The following is a 12,790-nucleotide window of genomic DNA, read 5'->3' as shown; positions in this document are numbered from 1 at the left end:
ACTATCTTCACACAGTTCAATGATTATTTGCAATAGTACTGATTGTGTTATAGCACTTTTGTAGAAAATCAAATTCCAAGGGACAATTATTAAACTTCTTGATGGTCCTAATAACAGAGAAATATGAATATACTTGACCAAACTGACAGCTGTGTTTCTAATAAGTGGCTAAAACTTTCTTTAAAAAGTAAAGTAACATAATTTGCTTGTCACCTTTAAGCAGAAATTTGTATGAGATATCATCTTTGTTCAACAGTGTTCAAGTTGCATACCTTGTAAAATTACATGTGAATGAAAAATTGAATCTGTCCACACTAACAAAGCAAATGACGTGCTTCAGAAATGGCTTCCATTTTTCAGTCTGCCCATACCGTAGTACATTTTATATGAAGGGGGAAAATCATAATGTTTGGATAAGAGGAAAGGCCTACTGACTTTCAGATTATTAGTTATTAGCCTATAATGCATGAATGAGATCAGGCAAGAATAAAGCCCAAGACAGAAGCCAAAGGGAATGTGTCCACCAGCCTTACAGGATGTGGAGCAGGAAAGGTGTGAGGGATTTACTGCACTTTCACAGATGGTATCTCTTTGTGTTATTCTTCTGAGGGAAAATTTGGATGTTTGTGGCTATAATTAGGCACCAGTAGCTGTATTTTTTTTGCGTGCAAATAATTGCAGGTACAAAAACTATAAATGCAGAGTAGAATCATAACAAATGATTCTTTACAGATTAACCACCAATTGCTTGTTGAAGTTTTATTCTTTACATATGAGTTCTATTTGCTGACACATTATATACAGTGCATGATACCATATCTGATAATAATAAATTGGCTGGCCTTGAATATTGGTTTTCCATGGCTCTATCCTGAGTCAGTTTCTTCATTTACCTTCTCCCCATGGGTGATTACTGGCAGTTCCCATGGTTTAAATTCAGCTTCCCCACTAAGTTCCAGAACTACCCACCACCAACCAATCAAATCACCCAAGTTAAGACGTTGGTAGGCATCACTGAGTTCACCTTATCTTTGGTTCTTGACATTTATTTAATTGCTAAATCATGCTGAATTTGCCTATTTCTTCATTGTACGTATTTTTTAATACCATTGCTCTAGTACAAGACTTCATCTGTTGCCTGAAGTCTTGGAACAATCTCTGAATTCTTAATATTTTTTGAGGCCATGACCCTTGTAGCAGTCTGGTGAACCCATAGCCCCCTTCTCATAATATTTAAAATAAATAAATAGGCTCAAAATAAATATTTTATATCATAAATTAATATGTATAAAATCCATAAATTTATAAAATAAATTATAAAGGATTACAACAAAATAAATTATATTGAAATACACCTATCAGCATACTTTATGTGATATAGTAATATACTTCTTTATTATTATATTACATAAAGTATTCTAACAGTGGGATTAATATGTAATACAGTTTGAAATAGTAATTGGCATAAATATTATTTTAAAAAGGGAAATCACTTTAACAAATGGTGTTGGGAAAACTGGATAGCCACAGACACAAAAATGAAGTTAGATTTTTATCTTATGCTATATATAAAATTAACTCAACATGGTTTAAAGACCTAAATGTAAGACCCAAAACTAATGTAACATTTCCGCCATCAAGTTCAAGAAGCTCATAAATTCTATCCACAGCCCCTCTAGGGGCCCAAGAACCCTTGGTTAAGAGCCCCTGTGTTTAACTACTCTCCTTGCCTTCAGTCCTGACAACTCCACCTGACAAAATGCCAGCAAGAGCTGTATTTAATGGAAATCTAACCATGACCCTGTCTAAAAATACTGTCACTGCAACTGACTAATGTAGGGTCAAATCTAAACAAAACCAATGACTTGGAGTTTTCAGCAGATCCCTACTTATTTTCCCCCTCTATAAAATGAGTTCTTAAAATTTCTTTGTCTGTACTGCCCTTCCTTTTTTGTTTGCTGGGCAAATTTTATTCATACTTTAAGATACTCATCAGTTGTTATCTCTTCTAAGAAGTGTTCTCTTCTATAAGCGAGATTAGGTAACTTTTCCTGTGTCACCCTATAATAACCAGTGCTGAACCCTGGCATTGTCTCACTCTAAAATGAAAAGTCCTTGTGGACAAGGTCCAATTCATCATCCTGTCCTCTGTTCTAGCACATGATAGATGGATAATAGATATATACTGAATAAATAGATAAATAAATGAAATAGATCATGTCATAAAGAGGAAAATCAGATGAATTCAAGTTATATTTTATTCCATCCATCACTTATATTTAAGAGAATGGATGTGAAGAATAAATTATAATCCACAGACAGGTATTTTATCCATTTCAAGTCTATTTCAGGTAAAGATGGCAATACACATATATATGCTTAATTTAATTTATACTTATATAATTATGTTACACTATTTCTATTAATTATATTTATGTTCTATTTATATTTTATTATATTTATAATAATTATAAGATAAAATATGTGTCTACTTATCCTTTAGTGTTTGGAGACACTGATTTGTTTAATAATTGTAAATATGTTCAAATCACACAATTTTGACAAAGAATTTAAGGATTATTGATTCTTAAGTGATATTTTGCAAAGTATTTCTTAACGTATGCTTTTGGGTTTTGGTACAATACTAATTCTTTTTTTTTTTTTAACATCTTTATTGGAGTATAATTGCTTTACAATGGTGTGTTAGTTTCTGCTGTATAACAAAGTGAATCAGCTATATGTATTCATATATCCCCATATCTCCACCCCACCCCTCTAGGTGGTCACAGAGCACTGACCTGATCTCCCTGAATCTAAAAAGAAAAAAAAAAAAAAAAAAGGTTCTGATGAACCTAGGGGTGGGACAGGAATAAGGACACAGATGTACAGAATGGACTGAGTACTGATTCTTAAAGCAGAAAAGTGCAATGTTTTCAAGAGCAACCTGGCTTTTTATTGACATACCTTTGGGCTATAATAGAAACAATGAGGAAAAGGTTTGAAGTGTGTGGAAAAACAATTTTTAAATGATACTACTTCTTTCAAAATATGTTATTTTGGAATAATTTTAACCAAATTGTATTTTTCAAAATATTTGAGATACTTCAGTCTAAACTTTAGCAGGATAAAGGAGAGACGAGTGTCTTTTTCTTGTACAGATCCCTAGCAAGACTTCTCTAACATGATAACATCCTTGAAAAGCTACGTCAATAGGGCCTATTCAACAAGCTGCCCTTCAGAGTGAAAAAAAAATCATATAGTGAGTTATGTTTCACTTACTTGGAGCTCTATAATAACACTCATCAACATGAGAATATCAAAATGATGGAAATTACTTGCCCTCTAATAATTAAGCAAATGGGAGTATATCAGAACCTGAACATGGAAAAACAGACAATGATATTTTCCAAGAAGAAGATGTATATAGTTAAGAGAATGGATTTAGGAGTCGAACAGGCTTGTTTGAAATCTAACATTGCCTCTTACTAGTTATGTGACCTTGGGCAAGTCACTTATGCTCTCAGCACCTCCATTTCCACAACTATAAAAGGGGAGAGTCAAGAGCTGAGCTGAGCCGCTAGATTTCATGGTGGTCAGTTAAGACAAAGAACCAATAAGAAGGTAACACTCAAGCTTTTAATCACTTAAGGCAGTAGTATAAGCAAGAAGCTGCAGTGGAAAAAGCACCAAGTCCTCCCCCGTGCCATTTTTCACCATGGAACAGCTCCAGGAGAGAGTCACATGGATCAGACTGATCAACACAAACACAGGAAATTGTCTCACTGCTGAGGGAGCCCCCAAGCAAAGGCTCCTGCCTGAAGTTTTATGGATCTGCGGGCCAGAAGGCAGGTGGGAGGGAGAGGGGAAAGGGCTGAGAGTGGGAAAGTACTGAGTAATGAGCCAGAGTGGAGAAAAAGTATCTTCAGGGCTCCCCCCACCCCTCTAAGGACATTTCAGCAAAGGCACCCAAGGCAGGCACTTAATAAAGAGGCCTCCTAATGGAAGCACCTGGGCTAGGAATGTCAACATGCTTGAAAGCATGGCTTGTCAGGGAGCCCTGAGTCCTCCTTGACTGCAACTCCCTTCAGAGACCTCAGCACATTGACTGTGCACCACCTCGGCTGTAAGGAGGGCTGCTTTCCTCTGTGAGGGCTGCCAGGTAAAGCCTTCGTAGCTACCTATGGTCAGGCTTGAAAGATCACACATAGGTTCTTGGCTAAGAGCTTATATTATCAACTTCCTAGGGTTATTATGGATTATTATGAGGAAGAAATGAGTTAATATGAGTAAAAATTTGAGTGATTTCTTATGGTAAAGGAATAAAGTGTCTTCTGATTATGATTTGTTTTTTTCATATGACTTGACCATATGTGGACAGAATTATTTTTATATGTGACAGTTACATTTTCATTATATATTAATTAGTTGACATTCTATTATGTTTCTGTTTCATGTGTGTTTTAGCATCCGGAAGATAATATTTCATAGCTTGATCTCACTGAGACACTGAAAGCTACACTCAGATGCTGCAGATCCTAGTCTTTTTTTTTTTTTTTAGCTTACACCAGATGCACCTCTCATTCTCAATTGCTTTCTAAAACCAAATACCAGCTAATGACACAGTGGGAGTGTGGGGGAATCGGAAGATTCATAAAAGAGCATTAAGTTCACAAACATAATTTGAAGACTAATCATTTGTTTAAACCAGATGTTCCGCCTGCATTAAAACCATTAGTAAAACTTAAAACTATATTTTTCTTTTAATGACTCTTACATATCTTAATAATTGTCCGCTCCTAACTAATACTGCATGTTGTGTCCCAGCTAGATAATTTTGTTGAACTAGAAAATAATCTAGATGTCAAAATACAGTTAAACCTGATTTTCTTAGTTTATCACCTGTTGTTACTCCTTCAGTGTTAAAATAGTTACATAAGATACATGCACTCTTCAAAGTTTAGAATTTTGTAGTAGAGTAAAAAACAAAATTTGCCCACAGTGCTTTTCAATACAGCTTCAGTTTCTGTGTATTATATACGCACATATCCACTTTTACATAAATGCATATATAGAATCAAATTATGCATATTGTTTTTAAAAGTTTTAAGATGAAAGTTTTAATTAGGGAAATAGAAAAATGTGAAAAAGCATTAGAAAACCTAAATGAATCTGCATGAACCCAAAAGATAGTTCTTTGAAAAGATGTATAAAATAAATTCTTTATGAGTCTCATCTGACAGAACAAAAGAACTAAAAATCACTTATTGAATTCAGATGCAAGTTTTCTAAACAAAATATTAACAAACAGAACAGAATCTAGGAATATATATTTTAAAAAATAAGAGCAAGTGGCAGTTCTGCCATATTTTTTATCTGTTGGTGGGAGAGTAGGGACTTGAATCTTACCCTTATCTGAGAGGGCCTTTATCATTATATTTATAAGAAGAGGTTTTCCAGGTTGACTGAAATTCACTCCAGGATAAGCTGTTATGTAAGAATGTTACAAGATACAAGCACAATATATCTGCTAGCTTGGTTTTCTTGTTCTTTAGTTTCCTGGATAAGAGTGCGTTGTTTCACTTTTTGAATAAATTTTTTATGACAAATCTTTATTTTCATCAAATGCAATAGTTTTCTTTCAATTAACTTTTTCATCAAATAGTATATGTATATAAAATTAAAGAAGTATGATCTTTGGTTTCTAGAAAGTGAAAGAATATTCCTCAGGGGTACTTTACCTCAACCCCAGGTGGCAGAACGGAAGAATTCTCCCACAATAGACCTTTCCTAGCTCAGCTCAGTTCTCATATTTATCATGCATTTCATGGGGTATTTTATTTTATTGCAAATCATATATATATGCATTTACATATAATATATACTTATAAAGTAAACATATTGTATAAATGTGTGTACACACACACATACACTTACATATACACACATTGGCCTCAATCGTTTATGATTATAAATTAGTTTTCACTTTCCTTTTACATATAAACCACCTAAAATCTGGAATAAGTTCCATAGTCTCTCCACTCTGGCTGTGTTCTCTTACTGCCAACCCCAGCTTCTGCCACAAATGACTACAGTAAACCTCACAGCTGTACTAGGTACTCCATCAACTGCTCTGAAGACCCACTATACCCCCAATTTCCTCAAAGCATAAATGAGATTAGTTATTCATATGATTTTGCTAATAATAATAATGTTTATTGAGGGGCAGAGAGGCCCACACTTGACTTTTGTGCTTCTGCTCTTGTGTTGTAGGTGAGGATATCCCTAACTATTGGGACCCTCTGACCATTTGTAAACCTTAAGAACCGACTCTTTTATTGTCTCCTAGGCTTTTTGCCCCTTCTCCAGACGAAGGCTCATGTCATTTTCTGTTTCTGAATTAGTAGAAACATCAATTCATTGCGTAAGAAAATGCCCACTCCAGGCATCGAATATAATGTGGCTTCCTTAGAAAAGTTTTAGTAGTACATGTCCCAAAGCATCATTTCTTCAGTCTAAAATTATATCATGTCAGTAGTGTGCCGGTAAATGTTTAATAACCTCTCTTCACAAAATAAGGAGGAAAACATGCCAATTTGTAGAGTTTGCTGATTTTCATGGTGTAAACATTCCTAATGTTATCTCTTTTTAGCAACCAATGTGGATTTTGGAAGAGATGCCCACTTAGCATACATTTAAGTAGTATTTCCAGCATAGAGATTCAATAGATGTGAACTAATCAGGAAATAATGAATTTTAAGTATATATTGCCTTTTTAAAATAAAATTTAAATTGTGGGTTTATATATTTTAATATTTAGTAATGGCTGCATTTAAGAACCAGCTCTCACAATTATAGAAAATCTGACAGTCAGCTAAGTACACTACTACCATGTGTGAACATCAGTAGCCCTGTGTAGGTAATGCTGGGCTAAGCCCAGTACAGTGCTTATCATTTCTCCCTGTAAGGATGCAAAAAGAAAATTAAGCCTACACATCATACATGGTATGAACTGATCATGGACCCTAGTCTCCTCTGGGGCAAATGGTGAATAAACACACACACACACACACACATGCACACATACACACAACTCAGGAAAGAATAACCTCTTTAGAGACAGGCCAGTTTAACTCAAAATTTATAGAGGAAAATATCTTCAGGGTCATATTCTGCTAACATTTTTCATTTAAATTATTAAACAGTATACTTAGCGTCTGCATTCATGTTAACTTCTTACACTCAAGATTTCCTCAAGAATAACAGATAGAAGTTACCTCTGTTTCGCTAAAAGGCTCGCTTACAGAGTAAGCCTCTTTTACCCTCTCAAAGTAAACTGAGTTTCTGCCTCAAAGATTGACTCCTCTGTACCCCACAAGCATACTGCTCTAGCTCTTAAAATGTTCAATTTTCTACCTTCAAATAAATCTTCATGACCATAGCTTGTTGGAAGGAAATAGCAGAGATGTTGTGTATCATGGTCTAGCATTACAAAAGGCAAGGGTTTTTATGTCCAATGATAAGTAGATTAATGGTTTCCAAACTTGGACATTGGTCAGAATCTACCCCCAGAGATTCTCACTGAGTAAGTTTGGTTTAAGGATGGGAGGCTACCTATCATCAAGGTTCTCTAATTGATTCTAGCGACAGGTTTAAGTAGCACTGATCTGGTGTAGGATTTCTATGCTAGTAAAATGACTAGCAAAGCCTATTATGATTAAGACATCTCAGACCTATGCTGATTCAAAATTGGTGTAGAATGCATAGGCTTGCTGCAAATGAGCACCACCAAATACATGAGTCCCCTCTTAGAGAATATGTAGCGCTCTGTTGTTGTTTCATTAATAACTATAGCAATGCTTTAAGGGCCTGTGACCTTTTGGGCCTGATATAAGACACGCACTGAAAGAACTCTATTTCTAATTCGTATAGAAAGTCTGTAAGGTAGGTATTAAGAGCCCCATTTGGGGTGGCTGAGAGAAATTTTTAGCAATAAGGACTCGCTTTCTTCCAGTGAATGGTGTGAAAAGATCAAAATTTTATGAAATAGCAGATCTCTAGGGTTCAAACTGTCAAGTTAAGGGCAGCCATCAAGATTTTATTGTTTGTCTGAGATTACTTTAAATTTTAACAAGTCTTTTCACTTATGGAAATTTTCATTGAAAAAAATATCATTACTTAACTAAAAGTTGCTGATATTATGAAAATGGTTTTCACACTGTTCAAAGTGGAAAAAGGCCATGCAATCAGAATAATCAGCTTTTCTTTGAAGTAGTAGCTCCTAACATTTTTAGAAATGGAAAGTTTTTGGAATTGGAGATCTTTAGCAATGAATAATGTCTTTCTTATTGGAAAAAAAAGTAATAAGAGCTACACACTTTGTTTGAATTGGGTAACAATCACAGAAAATCTAATAAAAGTAATATAATCAAAAATAAATCTTTCCCAAGTGTCTTATAGATGGGTGACTGGATAGGCAAAAGGTGGTATATACATACAATGGAATGTTATTCTGCCTTGAAAAGCAGGAAATTCTGACATACACTACAACCGGGCTGAACCTTGAGGAAATTATGCTAAGTGAAATAAACCAGTCATAAGAAGACACATACCATATGATCCTTACTTATATGCAATACTTAGAGTAGTCAAAGTCATAAAGACAGAAAATATAGTGGTGGTTGCAGGGGCTGGAGGAGCAGGGAGAATGGGAAGCTATTGCTTAATGAGTATATTTCAGTTTTATAAGATGGAAAGAGTTATGAGGTAGATGGTGGTAATTGTTATACAACAATGTGAGTGTATTAGTACCCCGACCTGTACACTTAAAAACAGTTAAGATGGTAAAATTTATGTTATGCATATTTTTCCACAATAAAAAAAATATTTAAAATGTAAAGCTAGGAACATTAACGTAAAGTGACTGTCAGTAAGAGACCTCTGGTGATCTTCCACATTTTTTATTCTATTTTTTCCACAATTTAAAAAAATGTCCCCCTATATAATGTTTTGAGTCATCCTGCTATAAGAGGATTTGCAAATAATTCTAAGCTTGGAAGAATTAGGTGTAGGGGTTGAAATGCTAAGTTGATCAAAATTGACTTAAATTTTCACAGAGTTTGAGACTTATCCAAACCAAATAAAATTCTATGTGGACTCAAATAACAAGTACTTGATTAATGTGAAAGAGATTACGAAGCATTCCATGGTTGATTTTTTTTTTTTTAAACCTAAAGCCCTGTTTGTATACTGGTGTTTAAAGCAACTATGTAGAATTGAATGAAAATTGTGCTGAATCCACTCAGTTTTACCCTCTACTATTTTTCTCTGATTTGTTTACTCTGTAATGGGTTAAAAGTGATTATATTTATGTCTGTGTCCTGTTCTACAACCATCATTCATAGATTTCCTTACCATTCACATGCTTATTCCTGCTTACTAATGTAATTGTTTTCCTGAAACTCAATTGCACAATTAAGTAGAATTTAAAGAGCTTACATTTTCCTTTTCTTCTCTAATTTCCCATCACTTAGAGAAAGCTAGGAACTGAAAGGAAAAAGTAACTGAAAATGGTGTATTCAGGTTTCCCCTTTCATACCATTTGCAAAGAAGACGTTTCAGACGTCTTCCCTCTCCTATTGGTTCCACTCACTATGCCACTTTTATTTTGCAGTTTGGAGCAGAGGTGGGCGAAAGACTGCTAGTTACACTGGAGGGTTGGAGCAGGGGAGCCGGCATCCCTACAGTGAGCTGGGGAAAGATGAATACGGAGATCAAGCTGCTAACCCACTTAGCAATCTTTCAAGCCTAGATTGTTGCAAGCAACCCTATGCAACTTTTATTTAATTCTTTGCTGCTTGGCACGAACAAATTATGTTCTATTTAGAGGTGATTCTTTTGTCAATTTTAGGTGCTCTTTCTAAGCAGGGAAGAGAAAATGGAAAGGAAATTACGCAGTGACATTTCTCTTAAAGTTCTCCTTTGACTATAAGTAAAAGAAATATATAAAAGAAAAAAAAAAAAACCTTGATTACAAAAATGTACAAAGGAAAATTCATCTCAAAATTAGGTGTCCTGATAAGCCACTTTTATTCTCCTACCTCCTCACACTTTATTAAACTAAGATTTTGATCTAAGTAGCTTTTTAAAAAATATTTTCTATAGAATCAGTTCAAACTCTGTAGTCGGGAAGTAGAATACAGCATCAGAAGAGCTACCTATATGCCCAAGTTACTAGTTACTTTGTTGATGATTAACTACTACTGGTTAATAGTTAATTATCAAAATGTGTTTTTCAGAATAAAGAAATTTGCTTTGCTAGAAATAAATACAATGATAAAACTAAAAGATTTTTAAAAGCAATAAAATATTGGATAACCAACACTTCTTCATTTCTAAATTTTATTTAGTTGCATAATTTTAAATATCAAATATTTTATTGAAAAAATTTGCTGTGTATTTTTAGTGGAATAAATACACGTGTGAAGTTCCTTATGGTTGTATAACTGACAGGGATCATCCTGTTTGAATCAGTAGAGAAAGATAAATTAATATCAGGCAATTCTGTAACATTCTTATGAAATAATAAATTATTTATACTAATCCACACAGTGGACCCAGACATTTTATCTGAGGGAGAAAAAAAAAAAAAAACAAAAAAAAAACACAAAACATTGTTTCATTAATAGTAACTTAATTTAGAGTAAGAATATATGTTACTTTAAAAATATTTGAATGGATAATCATAGAGAAAAATTAGATATTATTGTTCTTTCTCTCCCTTCTTTTCCTACCTTCTAAAAGCTTTTACCTAACCCTATTCCAGAGCAAAGCCCCCTGCATCTTCATTCTCTTTGCACAATTATTCTTCTGCTTCTTTGCCTCAGATGGTAGCCTAGTGGCTGAGCTCAAGCTCTGGGTTTCTACATGAGTTTGAATCTTGACTCCAAGAGTTTCTTCTAACTGTAATTTCTTAACTGTCATTGCTTAGTTCCTTTATCCTGCATTTTTCTCACATGAGAATTAACTGAGATAATAAATGAAAATGTTTAAAACAATGCCTGCCACATAGTAAGTGCTCAATAAATGTTAGTTGTTGTTAACATTTTTAGTGTTTATAACTGAGATTTGCTCCTCCTATGAAGCACTTCTTATTCTGTATCCTATCCTAATGTTGGGGGCTATGATCAGCCTTCTCTTAGCTCCCCATCACCATTTATAAGTAAATATGCCTCTAACTCTGTGAGGATGGAAAGTGGGATGGGGAAGGACACCATTTTTAATGCTCTTCACATCCACTTGTAGTACCCCCTCCACCCTGCTCATTGAAGTCATCTGCTAAATACTGCTTGTTCCTCAGGTACATCAAAGATTTTAGCAAGTGACCCCAAATCATCTTTTAACTCCATGCAAGCCATTCCCGAGGTGACTTTGAATAAGTATGCATTTTTTTTTGCACCTTTAATAGATCTTTATTGGAGTATAATTGCTTCACAATACTGTGTTAGTTTCTGTTGTACACCAAAGTGAATCAGCCATATGCATACATATGTCCCCATATCCCCTCCCTCTTGAGCCTCCCTCCCATCCTCCCTATGCCACCCCTCTAGGTCATCGCAAAGCACCAAGCTGATCTCCCTGTGCTATGCTGCTGCTTCCCAGTAGCTAAGTATTTTACATTCCGTAGTGTATATATGTCAATGCTAGTCTCACTTCGCCCCAGCTTAGGAAAAGACAAAAAGACAACCCTCAGAATGGGAGAAAATATTTGCAAATGAAACAACAGACAAAAAATTAATCTCCAAAATATACAAACAGCTAATGGAGCTCAATATCAAAAAAACAAACAATCCAATTAAAAAATGGGTGGAAGACCTAAATAGACATTTCACCAAGGAAGACATACAGATGGGCAAGAGGCACATGAAAAGATGCTCAACATCACTCATTATTAGAGAAATGCAAATCAAAACTACAAGAGATATCACCTCACACCAGTCAGAATGGCCATTATCAAAAAATCTAGAAACAATAAATGCTGGAAAGGGTGTGATGAAAAGGGAACCCTCCTACACTGTTGCTGGGAATGTAAATTGATACAACCACTACGGAGAACAGTATGGAGGTTCCTTAAAAAACTAAAAATAGAACTACCATATGACCCAGCAATCCCACTACTGGGCATATTCCCTGAGAAAACCATAATTCGATAAGTATGTGTTAATGATCTCATTCAGCATCCTTGCCTACTGGTTTCTTGACCTCCTAAAATCCATTGAACTTACTCAGTATTTGCTCTAATCCTATCAAAACCAGGCCTTATTGGGACAAAGTTAAAGTTTGTCTTCCTATGTGTGTTTTAATTTATTTTGTGTGCTCTGTCCTCCTTTGTCCAACATGACTATTCTATTCTTGTATCTGTTAACAGAAATATGAAACTTAATTATATCGGTTAAGAGTGTGTAATCTGGAACCTATATTTCTGGGCTCTAATCCCAGGTCTATCACTTACTGTATGATCTTGGGCAAGTTATTAAGCTTCTCAGGACTCAGCTTCCTCATCTGTAGTAGTATTTTCCTTCTAAGGTTGTCATGAGAAATAAATAGCTTAGAATGATGCCTGCTACATGATAAAGTTGCATTATATCTAAACTATGACTAACTCTTTAATATGCCAGCTGATGAGGACTTTGCAAAGGAAAACAATAGATATATATGCAGTAGTTTACAAATCATTTATATTTTTTTCTAGAAATAATGGATCAGTTTCCAGATCTATCTAGTAGTACATCAA

General features: G+C 34.7%; 1 protein-coding gene across 4 annotated transcripts in view; it reads left to right on the top strand.

Annotated features, from left to right (window-relative positions):
- ERBB4 (erb-b2 receptor tyrosine kinase 4) overlaps positions 1 to 12,790 on the top strand; it is a 1,123,927-nt gene that overhangs the window by 754,375 nt on the left and 356,762 nt on the right. The window lies entirely within an intron of this gene.

This window comes from Balaenoptera musculus, chromosome 7 (genome assembly GCF_009873245.2).
Source record: "Balaenoptera musculus isolate JJ_BM4_2016_0621 chromosome 7, mBalMus1.pri.v3, whole genome shotgun sequence".
Taxonomy (NCBI): Eukaryota; Metazoa; Chordata; class Mammalia; order Artiodactyla; family Balaenopteridae; genus Balaenoptera; species Balaenoptera musculus.
Note: the sequence above shows the minus strand (reverse complement) of the source record. Positions and strands in the feature narration are given on the sequence as shown.